Source organism: Oncorhynchus gorbuscha, linkage group LG14 (assembly GCF_021184085.1).
Source record: "Oncorhynchus gorbuscha isolate QuinsamMale2020 ecotype Even-year linkage group LG14, OgorEven_v1.0, whole genome shotgun sequence".
Classification (NCBI taxonomy): Eukaryota; Metazoa; Chordata; class Actinopteri; order Salmoniformes; family Salmonidae; genus Oncorhynchus; species Oncorhynchus gorbuscha.
The window spans coordinates 55,909,770-55,928,255 of record NC_060186.1 but is presented as its reverse complement, the minus strand read 5'-3'; the positions used below and the strand labels follow the sequence as shown (position 1 = coordinate 55,928,255).

At 47.0% G+C, this 18,486-nt stretch overlaps 1 protein-coding gene across 2 annotated transcripts in view; it reads right to left on the bottom strand.

The window, feature by feature from the left end:
* LOC123995162 (RAC-alpha serine/threonine-protein kinase-like) overlaps positions 1–18,486 on the bottom strand; it is an 85,859-nt gene that overhangs the window by 58,490 nt on the left and 8,883 nt on the right. The window contains exon 1 of one of the 2 annotated variants that reach the window (XM_046298565.1): positions 10,504–10,693. The exons of the other annotated variant lie outside the window; for it this stretch is intronic. The gene's annotated coding sequence lies outside the window, so the exon portion shown is untranslated. Of the gene's footprint in view, positions 1–10,503; positions 10,694–18,486 lie in introns of those variants that run through there. 2 annotated transcript variants of the gene reach the window in all.

Below are 18,486 nucleotides of genomic sequence, written 5' to 3'. Positions count from 1 at the left end.
CTACTATTTTGGTTAACGTTCTGTTCCATTACCAGCCAGGCGTTCACTGACCATGCATGTCGATGATCCTTTACCATCTATTACCTTGTGTCGTGTTAAGAGTATAAACGTTCCCGCCATTCGTGTGGTTTCCAATTATGTCAGACATAAAAATAAAACAGAATCATTCGTCAGATTCAATTGATACAAAAACGTAGCAAAAGTAAATTATGTAATGAGTGTGAAGGTAATTCCCGTTAAGAGTAGTTTGAAAGAGGCTGTCAATATAATTTGTTAAATTTGACAGCATGCTGAATGTGAACAATCTTTGCATTAATCACTAATGTTCGGAACAGGCTGAGCGATAGGGAACAATGAGTGTGTGAGGGGGTATAGACGGAGCATTTACAGGACCGACATAAAAAATCTCCAGAGCCATCCCTTGATTTGTAATAACTCCAGACAGGGGGGCTCACCTCTGAATTATAGCTTTCAGAGAATGTTGTTCGTTTTATGTTAATTAACTAAGCAACCACCATCGCCCCTGGTTTCAAATGGACCACCTTGACGAGCGTGAAGATTACGGCTGGGAATTGCCATGGACCTCACAAAACGATTTCACAATACTTAACTGCCGATACAATATGCGTTGAGATTCTCAATGTATTGCGATTCAATACTGATTTTATTACGATGATGTTGCAAACATATTGCTCACTGTGTGTCTGCTGCAGAGAGACAAGTGTCGATCAGTCAGGCAAAAGTGCTGAAAACATGTTGGCTCACTATTTAAATAGAAGCTATAGGATCAGAGTTTTGACTAGTGGTAGCTAACAATTAAAAAATACAAATATTATACATAATTATAGAGGCATGCTGAAGCCAACTCAAGCTCAGTGCTACATCACCATGAACCTCCCAGATTTTGTAACAATTGCGGTGGGCTCTGTATAGCCCCGTATTGGCATGATGGTAGGTGGGGGCGGTACATCCTGTATAAACACAAACTCACTTCCCGTACAACAGCTCTGCACTGCTCCGTGAAGCGCAAGTAGTATGAACACCCCGACTTCTGCGGAGGCCATTCTTACCCTGACTTCTACTGAAGCCATATCACCGGAAATGCTGCATGGCCAATGCAGACGTCAGATTGACCATGTGCCCCCGATGCACTTCTCTCCGGAATGCACACTCCAAATTTGTGCACATTCAATGTCTGAATTGTTTTCGTTTGTTCGTTAAGTATAGATCAAGTTCCCCATTACAGATATCAACATTAGTACATTTACCATTAATTCCTATTCTACAATGTTTGTTACAGTTATTTTAATGCATTCAATATTAGATTATAGTCTTCATGTTCTCATTGTCGGAGTGGACACTTGTGAGAAACAAGTTTATTTAATTCCATTGACAAGTTCTGTCAATTGAGTCATAATCTTTTGTTTGGAGCACTCCTGTTAATGTTGAGTAAGGATACCCAAGTCATAGACTGCTACCGCCCGGGAAACAGTACTAGATGGCCAAGTCTAGAACCAAAAGGTTCCTTATCCCAGCGAGGTTGTCCCACCTGGCCAAACGCCAGGGAAAATGCAGAACGCCAAATTCAAATAAATTACTATTTAAAAAAAATCAAACTTTCAATTAAATCACATGCAAGATAGCAAATTAAAGCTACACTTGTTGTGAATCCAGCCAACATGTCAGATTTCCAAAAGGCTTTTCGGCGAGAGCAAACAATGCTATTATCTGAGGATAGCACCTCCGTAAACAAAGAGAGAAAAGCATATTTCAACCCTGCAGGCGCAACACAAAACGCAGATATAAAAATATAATTCATGCCTTACCTTTGACGAGCTTCTTTTGTTGGCACTCCAATATGTCCCATAAACATCAAAAATGGTCCTTTTGTTCGATTAATTCCGTCGATATACATATCCAAAAAGTACATTTATTTGGCGCGTTTGATCCAGAAAAACATGGGTTCCAACTTGCGCAATGTGACTACAAAATCTCAAGTTACCTGTAAACTTTGCCAAAACATTTCAAAACTACTTTTATAATACAACTTTGGGTATTTAACGTAAATAAGCAATAAAATTGAAGACTGGATGATCTGTGTTCAATACAGGAGGAAAACAAACTGTAGCTAGCTTTCTGGTCACGCGCCTCTAACAGTACACTTGAAGTGACCCTCGTTCTGAACAGGGCTACTTCTTCATTACACAAAGGAAAAACCTCAATTTCTAAAGACAGTTGGCATCCAGTGGAAGAGGTAGGAACTGCAAGAAGATCCCTTAGAAATCTGGATTAATTAAACCCCATTGAAAAGTGACCTCAGGAAAAAAAATCTGGTTTGTCCTCTGGGTTTCACCTGCTAAATTAGTTCTGTTATCCTCACAGACATGATTCAAATTAACCCCAATGTCTGTGTCGGCAGTTGTCGAGCAGGCGTTTCAAAACCATGACAGAGGGTATCACATCTGCTGCAGATGAGCTTATTTCTTGAGTGTTGTTTGAATGGAGCTAGGAGTGTGTTCATGTTTTCAGTGAGTCTCCATAAGTTTATAGTGACTGTTGCAGGTAACTCAGTCAGCTGTGTACATGCCAAGCACTCATTTTTGTTCCAGCAGGCACTCCATGTAAAAAGTACTGTTCCATCTGGTGGAAACATCTTGCTTAGGCCTTTTCGTTTTCACGCCAAGCTGCTTCTGTATTGCTTGCAGGCAGCTGTATGCGTTTAAAATGACCCACAAGTGACGTCAACCCCATTCTTGAGCATGCAAGACAGCTTTCCTCAGTACGAAATCCTCGTTGACCTACTGTGCTGTCAGATTCAGCACGCTCATGGGGCTGACGTCACTAGTCCAAATGTCAGTCGTGAAGCTAATAGCAGTGACGCCCATAGCAAGTAGCTCATGGTTGTGCGTTTCAACAATACTGTGTAACTCCGGTAGGGCAACATCTGAAAAATAGCACCTACTTGCTAGTGTGTACCGGGGCTCGAGGTGCTCGACCAGTCGGCGAAATCCAACATCATCCATGACAGAGAAGGGTTGATTGTCAAGGGCAATGAATTCCATTATGTTGGCGTTAATGGATTTCACCTTTGAGTTGTCTCACTGAAATTCTTACTCTTTCAAATGACTGCTCGACTTGAACTGGTTTAGTTGGAAGTGTGCGCTTTGTTTTTCTGCTTTTGTTCTAAGTAGCCGCTGAACGTCTGGGGGTGAAGCACTTTCAAATGAGTATTCAGGTTTGTGGTATTGAAACTTTCTCCCCTCAGGAACTAATAGCATCAAACGCTGCATATGACCTTTTTGTTAGCTTCCTTTGAAACTTCAAAATAGAACAACACAGTAAGCTGTGTTAGGAATGCTGTGTTGCACATGTAGCTCTGTATTTTTTTGTGGCGTCATTACGTCAGCTACCTACGTTACACAGGTATGCAAGTCAGCTTTGACAGTGTTAAACTACACGTAGAGCCGATGCCGGCATTTTTAGCTAATATCGTCCGATTCCGATATGCTTACCGATATATTGTGTATCCCTAGTTTGAACTAAACTCAGCAAATAAAGAAACGTCCTTTTCAGGACCCTGTCTTTCAAAGATAATTCGTAAAAATCCAAATAACTTCATAGATCATTGTAAAAAAAAAGGTTTCAACACAGTTTCCCATGCTTTTTCAATTAATCATAAACAAATAATGAACGGTCATTAACCTCTCTAGGGTAGGGGGCAGCATTCGGAATTTTGGATGAAAAGCATGCCCAAATTAAACGGCCTGCTACTCGGGCCCAGAAGATATGATATGCATATAACTGGTAGATTTGGATAGAAAACACCGAAGTTTACAAACTGTTAAAATAGTGTTTGAGTATAACAGAACTGATTTAGCAGGTGAAATCCAGAGAAATCCATTCAGGAAGTAGTTATTTTTGGGGTTTTGTAGTTTTCTATTCAATGCCATTACAGTATCCATTGACTTAGGACTCCATTTGCAGTTACTATTTCTTTAGAAATCATTTCAGGCTTGTATTTTTATAAATGAGGGAGTAAGATCAGTCTGAACGAGTGGACCCTAACGTGACGCAGAATTTCTATCAGGCGCATGTGCATTTATTGTTTACCTTTTATATTGACGACGTTATTGTCCTGTTGAAATATTATAGAACATTTAGGCTAAAAAAAACAACCTGATGGTTGAATATAAACATCGTTTGACATGTTTCTATGAACTTTACGGATACAATTTTTATTTTTGTTCTGACTGAGTTTGAGCCTGTGGATTACCGAAGAAAACACACTAACAGAGGTTTTTGGATATAAAGAGACTTTATCGTACAAAATGAACATTTGAGTAAATTAATGTCTTCTGATTGCCACCATATGAAGATCAAAGGTAAGTGATTAATTTTCTCTATTTCTGAGTTTTGTAACACTTCTGCCTGGCTGGTTACTGTTTGTAATAATTTGTCAACTGGGCTAGGTATGTTCTGGGCTAGGTATGCTTTCGCCGAAAAGCATTTTATAAATATGACACTGGTTGGTTTAACAAGAAGTTAATCTTTAAACCCATGTAAAATATGTTTTGTTTTCTGAATTTTTATAATGAGCATTTCTGTAATTGAATTTGGCGCTCTGCAACCTCACTGGATGTTGGCCAGATGGGACGCTAGCGTTCCACATACCCTAGAGAGGTTAAGACGCTAACAACATAGATGGTAGGCAATTAACCTATTGAACCTCTGGGGGCAGTATTTCATTTTTGGATGAAAAACATTCCCGTTTTAAAGAAGATATTTTGTCACGAAAAGATGCTCCACTATGCATATAATAAACAGCTTTGGAAAGAAAACACTGACGTTTCCAAAACTGCAAAGATATTGTCTGTGAGTGCCACAGAACTAATGCTACAGGCGAAACCAAGATGAAATTTCATACAGGAAGTGAGCCAGATTTGAGGCGCTGTGTTCCAATGTCTCCTTATATGGCTGTGAATGCGCAAGGAATGAGCCTACACTTTGTCGTTTCCCCAAGGTGTTTGCAGCATTGTGACGTATTTGTAGGCATATCATTGGAAAATTGACCAGAGACTACATTACAAGGTGTCCACTCGGTGTCCTCCGTCGAAACTATTGCGTAATCTCCAGGTGCCTGCATTTTTCCATTTTGAACAGAGAAGAAACCAAACTGCCACGAGTGACTTATCATCGAAGAGATATGTGAAAAACACCTTGAGGATAGATTCTAAACAACATTTGCCATGTTTCTGTCGATATTATGGAGTTCCATTTGGAAAAAAGTTTGCGTTGTAATGACTGAATTTTCGTTTTTTTTTTCTTAGCCAAACGTGATGAACAAAACGGAGCGATTTCTCCTACACAAATAATATTTTGGGGAAAAACTGAACATTTGCTATCTGAGTCTCCTCAGTGAAAACATCTGAAGTCCTTCAAAGGTATATTATTTTATTTGAATGATTTTCTTGTTTTTGTGAAAATGTCGCCTGCTGAATGCTAGGCTTAATGCTATGCTAGCTATCAATACTCTTACACAAATGCTTGTGTAGCTATGGTTGAAAAGCATTTTTTGAAAATCTGAGATGACAGTGTTGTTAACAAAAGGCTAAGCTTGTGAGCCAATATATTTATTTCATTTTATTTGCGATTTTCATGAATAGTTAACGTTGCGTTATGGTAATGAGCTTGAGGCCATAATTGCGCTCCCGGATACGGGACTGCTTGTCGCAACAGGTTAAGGTCACAATTATGATAACTTAAGACACTAAAGAGAGGCCTTTCTACAGACTCTGAAAAACCACCAAAAGAAAGATGCCCAGGGTCCCTGCTCATCTGCGTGAACGTGCCTTAGGCATGCTGGGAGGAGGCATGAGGCCTACAGATGTGGCCAGGGCAATAAATTGCCATGTCCGTGCTGTGAGACGCCTAAGACAGCGCTACAGGGAGACCGGACGGACAGCTGATCGTCCTTGCAGTGGCAGACCACGTGTAACACCTGCACAGGATCGGTACATCCGAACATCACACCTGCGGGACAGTTACAAAATGGCAATAACAACTGCCCAAGTTACACCAGGAACGCACAATCCCTCCATCAGTGCTCAGACTGTCCACAATAGGCTGAGAGAGGCTGGCCTGAGGGATTGTGGGCCTGATGTAAGGCAGATCCTCACGAGACATCACTAGCAACAACATCACCTATGGGCACAAACCCACCATCGCTGGACCAGACCGGACTGGTAAAAAGTAGTCTTCACTGACGAGTCGCGGTTGTGTCTCACCAGGGGTGATGGTCGGATTCGCAGGTTATCGTCGAAGGAATGTGCGTTACACGGAGATCTGTACTCTGGAGCAGGATCGATTTGGAGGTGGATGGTCCGTCATGGTGTGGGGGGGGGGGGGGTGTCACCGCATCATTGGACTGAGCTTGTTGTCATTGCAGGCAATCTAAACGCTGTGCGCTACAGGGAAGTCATCCTCCTCCCTTATGTGGTACCCTTCCTGCAGGCTCATCCTGACATGACCCTCAATCATGACAATGCCACAGCCATACTGTTCATTCTGTTTGTGATTTCCTGCAGGACAGAAATGTCAGTGTTCTGCCATGGCCAGTGAAGAGCCCAGATCTCAATCCCATTGAGCACGTCTGGGACCTGTTGGATTGGAGGGTGAGAGCTTGGGCCATTCCCCCCCAGAAATGTCTGGGAACTTGCAGGTGCCTTGGTGGAAGAGTGGGGTAGCATCTCACGGCAAGAACTGGCAAATCTGGTGCAGTCCGTGAGGAGGAGATGCACTGCAGTACTTAATGCAGCTGGTGGCCACACCAGATACTGGCTTACTTTTGATTTTGAATTAATCTGAGTTTGGCAGATGCCAGGAGAACGCTACCTGCCCGAAAGCATAGTGCCAAATGTAAAGTTAGATGGAGGAGGAATAGCTGTGCCACTACAGATCCTGGATCAAGTCCAGGCTCTGTCGCAGCCGACCGTGACCTGGAAACCCATGGGGCGGCGGCACACAATTGGTTCAGCATCGTCCGGGTTAGGCTGGCAGGGATATTCTTGTCCTTTCACGCACTAGCGACTCCTGTGGCGGGCCGGGTACAATGTACGCTGACACGGTCACCAGAAGTACGGTGTTTCCTTTGACACATTGGTGCGGCTGGCTTACGGGTTTTTTAATTGTACCTTTATTTTACTAGGCAAGTCAGTTAAGAACAAATTCTTATTTTCAATGACGGCCTAGGAACAGTGAGTTAAGTGCCTGTTCAGGGGCAGAACGACAGATTTGTACCTTGTCAGCTCAGGGATTCGAACTTGCAACCTTTCGGTTACTAGTCCAACACTAACCACTAGGCTACCCTGCCGTTAAGCGGGCATTGTGTCAAGAAGTAGTGCGGCTCGGCTGGGTTGTGTTTCGGAGGACGCACGGCTCTTGACCTTGGCCTCTCTCTCGAGTCTGTACGGGAGTTGCAGCGATGAGACAAGACTAACTACCAATTGGATACCATGAAATTGGGGAGAAATACAAAGGGTTAAAAATGTTTTCATAATAATGGTTTGTCAAGATCAGTGTGGAACAACTTGACTGGCCTGCACAGAGCCCTGACCTCAATCCTATCAAACACCTTTGGGATGTATTGGAATGCAGACTGCGAGCCAGGCCTAATCACCCAACATCAGTGCCCGACCTCATAAATGCTTGTGGCTGAATGGAAGCAAATCCCCATAGCAACGTTCCAACATCTAGTGGAAAGCCTTCCCAGAAGAGTGCAGGCTATTATAGCAGCAAGGGGGGGGGGGGCAACTCCATATTAATGCCCATGATTTTGTTATGAGATGTTCGACGAGCAGGTGCCCACATAGTGTGTATTTTCTAAATGTCATGACAAAGCTGTGATGTCAAGTTCAACATCGTGAAAAACACTAATGCAGTATGATGGGTCATTTATAGCTCTCCAAAACCCAAGGGAGCTTACAGCAGTCTCCCTTTTAGGGTTCTCAGATGAAGGTATGGACCACAGGTGGCTCCAAGAGAACTATAATCCCGATGCTCTGTTTTAACGTTTAGAAACGTTAATAATCCTGGCTTGCAATATGGTTTTGGAAAACTTTGGAACTTAACTTTCATACCAGCGAGAAAGAATCTTTCAAATACAAAATATATATTTACTGTATGCAATTTAGCAAAGTTTCATCTGAATGTAACAACCTCCAGCCGAGGTAAGACATGAGCTGTGTTCGAATACCTATACTAAACATACTATATACTACATACTTGAGTATATACACTACATACTATGTTCATTTTAGTATACCTTCTTCAGTTGAGCATACTAGCGCTGCGCCTGTCTACCAGAAGTTGGTGTTGCTATGCAACCTCTTGCTAACTTGTTAGTATAACAAATTACTAGCTAGACATTTTACGCCTTCTGTTGAGTTCTTAAATTCAATCTAGAGTGCACTCTGAGCGTTCGTAAATTCAGAGTTGTCAGATTGTCCGTTTGAAAATTCAGAGAGTTCCCCATTTCACTCACCCTAGCAGAGCTGGTAAGGCTGTTTTCCTGTTATCCAAAGCATTGGTGACAAACTGCTGCTGGGAACAATTTAATTACGCTTTTTTTGGCAATGTTTACTGACACCGGCACCCGAATGTCCGAAGAAAACGCACAACGACTATTCCACTTAGCTAAGAATGACAAGAATAATCAAGTCAATATACGTTGGGTAGTTAGGAAGCATACAGTTAATATACTCCCTGGCTAGTTTGATGTAATAGCCAACTAACGTTAGTATGCATGTTAGCCAGCTACCATCCTATGTGGTTCGTAAGGATAGCGTAGCTAACAAATTGTCAGCCAACATGACATGTAAAGTAACTTATTTGCAAAATCAATACTTTATTATATTGGCGGCAGGGTAGCCTAGTGGTTAGAGTGTTGGACTAGTTACCTGAAAGGTTGAAAGTTCAAATCCCCGAGCTGACTAGGTACAAATCTGTGTTCTGCCCCTGAACAGGCAGTTAACCCACTGTTCCTAGGCCGTCATTGAAAATAAGAATTTGTTCTTAACTGACTTGCCTAGTTAAATAAAGGTCAAATTTAAAATAAATAAATAAATAAATTGCCCAACATTTGTCATAATTCGTTAAAGCAATGAATTTGTATCGGCTCTTGCTGGACTTACCATTTTCTTCAAATATTAAAAGTACTTTTTAAAGAATTGCATTATGGGCCCTAAAAGCACAGAAATTAGTGTCCACTGTTTGTATACTTCGTGTATTGGCGAACGTAGTACGACATCCGGGAACTTTTGGCATACCAACTATATCCATACTATGACCAATAAGCATACTCAATTTACGTCACAAATAGTATGGTTAGTATGAGTATTTTAACACCACTATGCTCTCACCTTACATGCGCATTTCCACTGGACCATTCAATTTCTGGTTGGTAGCAGGTATTACTCAAAACACAACCAGGTGCAATTCAGCCATCCTGCGTAGAGCAAGAGTTCATTTAATTTAAATATATATATACATTTAAATTAAATCTGTATCGCGAGCGACGAATATTTGCGTTTCGACAGAAAATAATTTGGGCAGCGTCGGCGCATTTCCCTCACAAGGTTAAAGGAGACGTCAAGAATAAGAGCTCGGTGGTTGCTTTTCATGAAATTAATTCTGCAATAAAATTCAGTTTTTAATACAATGTTTACGCCAATCTGTCAGGGTATATACAGTATTAGTATGCGGATACAATGTTTTCACACTAAAGAAAAAAGTAAATACCATTGTTACATTAGGATTACAGTTGAACCAGAATCTGGGTTTACGGTAGACGTTACTATACACCCAGATTCTGGTTCAAGTATCACACGTGTTAGACTACTGAAAAAAAATTATGCGCAGGTTCCTCTATGGTTCGGAAACAATGTAGAAATAATTCAATGGAACAACCACCAAGTCACTCTTATTTCAGGTTTTTGACGTTAATAAAATTATTGAACAAACAACCGTTTCAACTAAATTAAGACAATAAATAGGCTAAACTTCACAAGAGAACAGTACGAGGGGTGGTGGGGATTTGTGGACTAAAACACCGCGGATTTACTAGTCCTTGCTGTTGCCAAATGAAACCAAGCGGCATGCAACCAATTTACTCATAACAATTCATGACAGTGTAACCGTACAGATTACATTTAGTTTTTCCCCCCAACACCCTGCGCGACAGCAAAATAAAAAACGATTTTACAGCAATTATTTGTTAACTCTTTGGACATATGTAACACACGTAATACCCTGAGTTACTATGGAAATGGGCAATGCGTCACACAACTAACTATATGTTACAGACAATATGATATTTTGGCTCGTTTTTGACAGTTCAAGGCCTAGCAGAGCAGATTGGGTGAAGATATCCGCATCCCCACTGACTACAATGCGAACTACTACTATTTATGGCATGACTGAAACAAAATATTTTAAACAGAACTTTACCTTGACCAATTCGAACGTTATTAGGGGTCATTGTTCGGGCTCTTTGACAACTTATCCGCATACTTGTCCATGTGTATTATTAGTTAATGTATCCTGATGCACTCAGTCGTTCTCCCATTAAACCAACCAAGCCTTATGTCCTCATAACATCCGAATCTCCCTTGGGTCCTAAAGCCGACCTAGTTCTTATACCGTAACCCATAAAGAAGGATAGAGGCCTCTAGTTACCAAAAGGCTATTTTAGCATTGGCAGCGCCACTGAGGGCTTCCACCATTTTAATGTAGTCAACTGGGTGGGATTTCCAATTTCATTTGGCTGATGGAGTCATGTCCAACCTGTTGGAGTCATGTCCAACCGAGGCATGAGGAGGGATCAGCCAATCCTGAAGAAAACTGAGTACTTCAAAATGGAGATTGCCTCAATGGCGCAGCGCATGCTGTCACAGACACTATAGTGGCACATATACAAATATTAGTTCTCTATCTATCTCTATGCCGTAACCTCATTTGGCTTTCCCCCGTTTTCGAGTTCAGTGTGTGCATTGCAGTTATATCAAGGAATGTACAATTGTCAATCAAGATGCAAAATGCCACGTTTTATGGAACTGTGTTGAACGTTATATACGGGATGACAATTGAGAATCACACATTTTATTTGCCTATAATTTAATATTCAACTTAAAATACAAGTGGATCTTTTTACAGTTTACTGTAGGCAGAAGCAACTTCATTTGTATCTACCAAATGTACTGTAATGACCCGACTAGATCATAAAGGAACAATTGTCCAGACAGAGGCTTGAGTTTACGAATTGACGGTTTATTACACCAACTTTACACAGGCTACTGTTTGGGCCGTAGCACACGCCAAATAGATGACACAAGCCAATCGTGACCTTCTCTTGTGAAGCCCAGACGTAAGAGAGAGAGAACAAAAGCTGAACCTGGTCTTAACTTCCAATGCTCCACCCCCCTGCCCAACCCCCCTCCACGCCACTCCACCAACCACCAGGATGCCCGGCATCAGAACATTCCAGGCATTCCCGTGATTGGCAGATAGCAGGTTGATTGACAGGTTGGACCCCGCGAACACCGGGTACTGGTCAGTACAACACAACCACCTCCTAGCCTAACACATAACACACAGCTGTCTGTGCGGGTCGCTACACAGCCCCCCCACCACAAAGTCCCTCGTCCCCGAGGGAACAAACAAAGTCTCTGAAGCGACCCGGAGGTCTCCTTTGCCTGCGTGGTCGTGATGGTCGCAGAGTGCCCCTCTGGGACCCAGGGGATGAAGGCAGGGATATGGGTGACAAGGAAGCGGGAACGGGTAATACAGTCCGTGGCTCTGGGGAACCACGCGGTGACACAGGGGGGGAGACAGGGGGAGTGGGCTGTCTGGAGCCTTGTCTGCGGCACCTGAGGGTGGGTGCCTGGAGAATGTCATTGCCAGAGAGGGGAATTGTGGGGGTTCCTGGGGTTTGGGGAGAAGAGGCCCCTCTGTATGGGGCTAACCTGTCCCGGTGCAGTGCCACCTTTCTCCCCCTGGGAGGAAGCTGCACCCGGTACACAACCTCCCCTACCCTCTCCAGGACACTGCAGGGTCCCACCCAGTGACTGTCCAACTTGGGGCATCTGCCTTTTTTCCTTAGGGGGCTGTAGACCCAGACCAGCTCCCCAGCCACAAAGTGCCTTCCCCGGGTGTGCACGTCATAGTTCCTTTTCTGCCTCACACCTGCATTCACCAGCTGCTCTCTGGCGAAGGTGTGGGCTGTCTCCAGGCGGTCCTGGAGTCTCCGGGCATACTCCGGCCCCGGAGGAACATGAGGGCTATCCAGGGGCCGACCAAACGCCATCTCCGCAGGGTGCGGATCTCTCTCCCCAGCATGAGGAGGGCAGGCGTGCAGGAAGTGGAGTCTTGGACAGCGGAGCGGCATGCCATGAGGACCATAGGCAGGTGCTTGTCCCAGTCACGCTGGTGTTTGGAAGAGACGATGGCCAGCTGCTGTCCAAGCGTTTTGTTGAAGCGCTCCACAAGGCCATCACTTTGAGGATGGAGAGGAGTAGTGCGGGTCTTGTGCATACCCAGCCTCTCACACATGGTGGCGAACACACGGGACTCAAAGTTTCTGCCTTGGTCGCTGTGGATGGACTCTGCAGCTCCAAACCTGCTGAACATCCCCGCTGTCAGGGCGTCGACGATGGTCTCTGCCTCCTGGTCAGGCAGAGCATAGGCCTCGGGCCATTTTGTGAAATAGTCCATGGCCGTGAGCACCCAGCGGTTTCCACTGTCTGTGGTGGGGAACGGCCCAACTACATCCACTCCCACCCTCTCCATGGGAGCCCCCACTGGGAACTGTTGTAGCTGAGCATGAGAGCGGCCTGGGGGCCCTTTCTCGCTGTGCAGTTGTCACAGCGGCGACAAAAGTCCTCCACATCCCTCTTGTGCTGCCCCCAGTAGAAGCCCTGACGGAGACGGCGCAGTGTTTTTGTGACCCCAAAGTGTCCAGTCCCCACCCCCCATGAGTACTCTGGAGCACAGCCTCCCGCAATGCTTTTGGGACCACCACCTGCCACCTCTCCTCTCCCGTAGCTGACTCCTTCCATGCCCGCTGTAGCACGCCATCAGCCAGCCGCAGTCTCTCAAACTTCGACCACAACCCTTTGGTCGCGAGTGAGAGCGCTGTCACCTCTTCCCATGGTGGCCTCACCTGCGCCTCTACCCACTGTAGCACTGGCTGTAGGTCTGTGTCCCGTCCCTGCTGCTGCCGCCATTCAGCCACGTCGACAGTCTGCAGCTCACAGCAGACAGGCCCGCTCGCCCGACACACTGTGGCACAGACACCCTCCTCTGCCCGCAGCTCTCTCTCCCGTCCCTCTCTCCGTTCACAGTGGCGGCAGCCGTCTGCAGTACAGGGCCGACGGGACATGGCGTCGGCGTTGGAGTGGCGTGCCCCTGCACTGTGCACCACCGTGAAGTCATACGGCTGAAGCTCCTCCAACCAGCGTGCCACCTGCCCCTCTGGCTCTCTGAAAGACATGAGCCACTGGAGAGCAGAGTGGTCAGTCCTTACAGTAAAGGGCAGACCACCCAGGTAGTACTTGAAGTGTTTGACGGAAGCCACAACAGCCAAGAGCTCCCGCCGGGTGACACAGTAGCGGCGCTCATGTTTGTCAAATGTTTTGCTGAAGTACGCCACCACTCTCTCCCCCTCTGGCCCCACCTGGGCCAGCACCCCACCCATGCCCACATTGCTCGCGTCTGTGTCCAGGATAAAGGGCAAGGTGAGGTCAGGGGGCGAGCACGGGGGCCTCGATCAGTGCACGTTTGAGGGTGTTGAACGCCTCCTCACACTCCACTGTCCAAGTGAAAGCCTTGTCCTTCGGCAGCAGGCGGTTCAGTGGAGCAGCAACGCTTGAGAAGCCCCGTACAAACCTCCTGTAGTACGAGGCCAGGCCCAGGAAGCTCTTCAGCTGACGCTGGTCGGTGGGGGTGGGCCAGTCTCTGACAGCCCCTACCTTGTCCTCCATGGTGCTGATCCCCTCCTTCCCCACTCGGTGGCCCAAGAAGGACACCTCTCTCCTCATGAAGTGGCACTTCTCGGGGTGGAGCTTCAGACCTGCGGCAGCCACCCTCTCCAGCACACGCCGTAGCGCCCCCAGGGCTGACTGGAAGGAGCTGCCATGGGCCAGGATGTCATCGAGGTATACCAGACACTGCTGTCGGGGGATGCCATCCAGCACCCTGTCCATCAAACGCTCAAAAGTAGCTGGAGCGTTGCACAGGCCAAAGCACAGGACCTTGAACTGCCAGTGTCCTCTGTTAGTGGAGAACGCAGTTTTGGCTCTGGCCTCTGGGGAGAGGGGCACCTGCCAGTAGCCACTGCGGAGGTCTAGTGAGGAGAACCAGGAGGACCCCTAACCAGGTCCAGCGACTCATCGATACGTGGTATGGGGTATGAGTCCTTCCTGGTTACCTCATTCAGCCGCCTGTAGTCCGCACAGAACCTCAGCTTGCCCCCCTTCTTCGGAACCATGACGACTGGCGCCGCCCAGGGGCTGTCTGAGGGCTCAATGAAGTCTGCCCGCTGCATCTCCAACACAGCCTTGTCTGCCGCCTCCTGGCGTGCCAGCGGGATACGGCGGGGACGCATCTTGATGGGTCGAGCATCACCTGTGTCGATCTCATGCTGCACCAGATGAGTCTGACCCACCTCTTCCTCACTCAACGCAAAGCTGTCTCTGAATTCAAACAGCAACTGCCACAACCGTTCCTGCTGCTCAGGGTCAAGACCAACACAGTTCCTCCCCATATCTCCCTCACTGCAGACAGTGTCCTCTCCTCTCCCATCTGGGGTAGCTGGGCTGGGGGATGCGACCCGGGCTCACAGAGGGCTGTGTCATGGAGGTAGCTGGGGAATGTAACACACCGCTGTAGGTGACAGGGGGACTGGGGAAAAGTCACACACAGCTGTGGGGAGGGGGCGCAGCCATGAGTCTCTGCTGCTTTAACTGTTGGAGTAAAGGGTTTGTTGGGTTGAGTGAATGTGACATTAGGGGGCCATGGTGACTTCCGTCCCTCCCTGGAAGCTCAGTGTGCCCCTATTTAGGTCTAACTGGCAGCCTGTGCTCCTAAGAAAGTCCAACCCCAGGATACAAGGGTCCTGCACAGCCGCCACCCACACAGGATGACGCACAGTCCTGCCCCCTACTGTCAGAGTCATTATTCCCTTCCCTTTCATGGGTGCCAGCTCACCTGTGACTGTGCGGAGCTGCACAGTTGTAGGCTCACACTGAGTCCAACCTGGCACAATATCTGGCCTCACCAGGGTTACTGTGGAACCAGTGTCCACCAGGGCGGAGCAGGGCACCCCCTCCACAGTGACAGGGACATGACAAAGTCCCCAACACAGGTCCGGCCCACCACAACAACAGGCTCCATCCGCTTGCCCTCGTCTGCTTCTGGGGGAAGTGGAGCCTTGCTTCCCCGTCTGTGCCGGTGGGCTCCTCCAGAAGATGATGGTGGTTGGGATAGAAAGCCAGGGGTCCGCACTACCCGGTCTATGCGGACCCGAGCCGTTTCCCTGAGCTCTGGGGGACATGGGGCAAACTCGGCGCAGATGGCCTGGCTGGCCACAACCCCAGCAGACCCTGGGACCAGGGCGTGTGTTTCGTTCCGCCTGTAGCGACACAGCACGAATGAGTTTTGTCATTTCGGCCACCCAAGCAGGCTTTTCCGGCTCCGGACTGCTCTGCCCCCAGCTCGCACAGAGGGTGTGTCTCCCTGCACCCCCACCAAAGCCCCAGCTGAAGCCCCAGCCCACACCAGCTCCCTCTCCAAAGCCATCTCCAAGGCTGTCTGCAATGACTCAGGATGAGCCAGCTGGGTCTGTATGCGCAGCTCCGTAGGAGAGAGCGCCTGTATGAACTGGTCCCGTGCTAGCTCGCTCTGCACGGAGGGGGCATGTGAGCATATGCCCGCCGAGAGAGGCTCTCAATGTCATTAGCTAGCACCCGTAGAGGCTCTCCAGGCTGCCTGCGTCTATTACTCAGTTCGGAGCGCAGTAGCCCGGGCTGTACACACTGTCCATAGCGCCTCCTCAGTGCTCCCACTAAAGCCCCATAATCATGCCTGTCCTCAGGGCTAATCAATATCAAACAGGCCAGAGCTTCATCCGTGAGGCATAAAGCCAACTGCAGTGCCCTTTCTTCATCCGACCACCCCTAAAATGAGCTAACAGTTCAAACTGAGCATGAAAAGCTTCCCAATCCGCCTTACCGGAATACTTCGGGGTCTTAACAGATACGGACGCAGCCGGGAACTGGGCGCCGCCATGTTTGTTTACATCCTGAGCCCCAGATTCCTCATCACGCCGCGTCGACGTCACCACTTCGGTCCGCCCACCAGAATCCGCGCGAAATACATTCGACGAAGCACTCATGCCCGCTTCAGCCGCCATCGCTCTAACGTCCTCCCTCAAGCGGCCTCTGCGCTCCGACGCCCTGGCGATCTCCTCAGACAGAGCCCCCGACGTCCATTCACATGCAGCTCCTTGGCCATAATCGTCCCCTACCTCCACCTTCACTTTCGGATTCCCTCGAAGCATTTTCCATCCCCGTTCTCACCTACGGTAGCTAGCCACATAAGTCAGCTAGCTAGCTGGCTAACTTGTATCAACGTTTTTACTTCTGACACCAATGTAATGACCCGACTAGATCATAAAGGAACAATTGTCCAGACAGAGGCTTGAGTTTACGAATTGACGGTTTATTACACTAACTTTACACAGGCTACTGTTTGGGCCGTAGCACACGCCAAATAGATGACACAAGCCAATCGTGACCTTCTCTTGTGAAGCCCAGACGTAAGAGAGAGAGAACAAAAGCTGAACCTGGTCTTAACTTCCAATGCTCCACCCCCCTGCCCAACCCCCCTCCACGCCACTCCACCAACCACCAGGATGCCCGGCATCAGAACATTCCAGGCATTCCCGTGATTGGCAGATAGCAGGTTGATTGACAGGTTGGACCCCGCGAACACCGGGTACTGGTCAGTACAACACAACCACCTCCTAGCCTAACACATAACACACAGCTGTCTGTGCGGGTCGCTACAGTACTTATGACGCCATATTCTCTCAACTATATTTTATCATTATTGCTATAATGATCAGTAGCCTAATACCCACTATGAGTCTATGTATTTAATACCCGACAATGAGTCTGATTGATGCGTAAAAATGTCTAGATACCCATGAACATTAGCTGCGTTCGAACACTCATACGAACCGTACTATTTGTGACGTAAATTGAGTATATAGTATGCCTATAGGTCATAGCATGGATATAGATAGTATACCAAAGGTCCTCCGATGTCGTACTCAATTCGTCAAAATACGAAGTACACAAGCAGTGGACACTATTTCCGTGCTTTTAGGGCCCAATGCAATTCTTCATAAAATGGGCGTGGCTCCACATCGTTTTCAGATTTGAAGAAAATTGTTACGGAGTCTAGTTGATAGGTAATCGACTAGCCGGACTGTTCCCCCGGACTCCAGTTGTAGCCATTCGTACAATGCACAAACAAGGCTATTGAACCTATTATACTGAAACATGGTATCAGAAGTGACTCGGAAAACACGCGTTTGTTATTTTTGTAGCTAAGTACAGTATAGACGCAGTTACGTTCCATATGCGAACACACGCCGTTTCCTACTCACAACACTGATCAACTCGTTATTAGCTGCCTAGCTAGCATCACTACCTACGTAGATGACTGAAAGCAAAGAAATCTCATATTCCATTGCTATGGCAGCGAACATTCCGCCACCAAATCCCATGGTTCTCACAGGGGACTGGAATACTAATTGGGACAACTTCAGGGATGAATTCGAGGACTATGCGCTGGCGACCGGTCTACATGAGAAACCCAACGAGGTACAAGCGGCAACTCTGAGGAGTTTAATGGGCAGCGAATGCAGGTATATCTACTGGCACAATCTCACCTTCACAGCACGTCAACAGTGTGATGCAAAGGCTATATTGGATGCATTGGGGAATTACTTCAAACCCGCCAGAAACGTAATTTATGAGCGGTTCGTTTTCGGAAGCTGTAAACAGGAAGAGGGTGAGTCAGTACACAACTTTGTAACCCGTTTGAGAGAGAAATCCGCAACTTATGAATAATTGATTTGTGACAAAATAGTGCTGGGAATTGCAAATGAGGATACACGCCGGCGTCTACTGAGAGAAAGAGACTTAACATTAGTAACTGCCATTGAAATGTGCCGCACTGCTGAAGTCACTGACATGAGAATGAGAACAATGGAAATCGAAACCCCACGCTCCGACGTTGATACCGTTCACGCTGTTGCTAGGCAGACATTCAGACTAAACCAATCGAGACAGAGCAATTCACCACGGACGGATGGTGCTTGTAACGCCAGGGTAGTGGGTTCGATCCCCGGGACCACCCATATGTAGA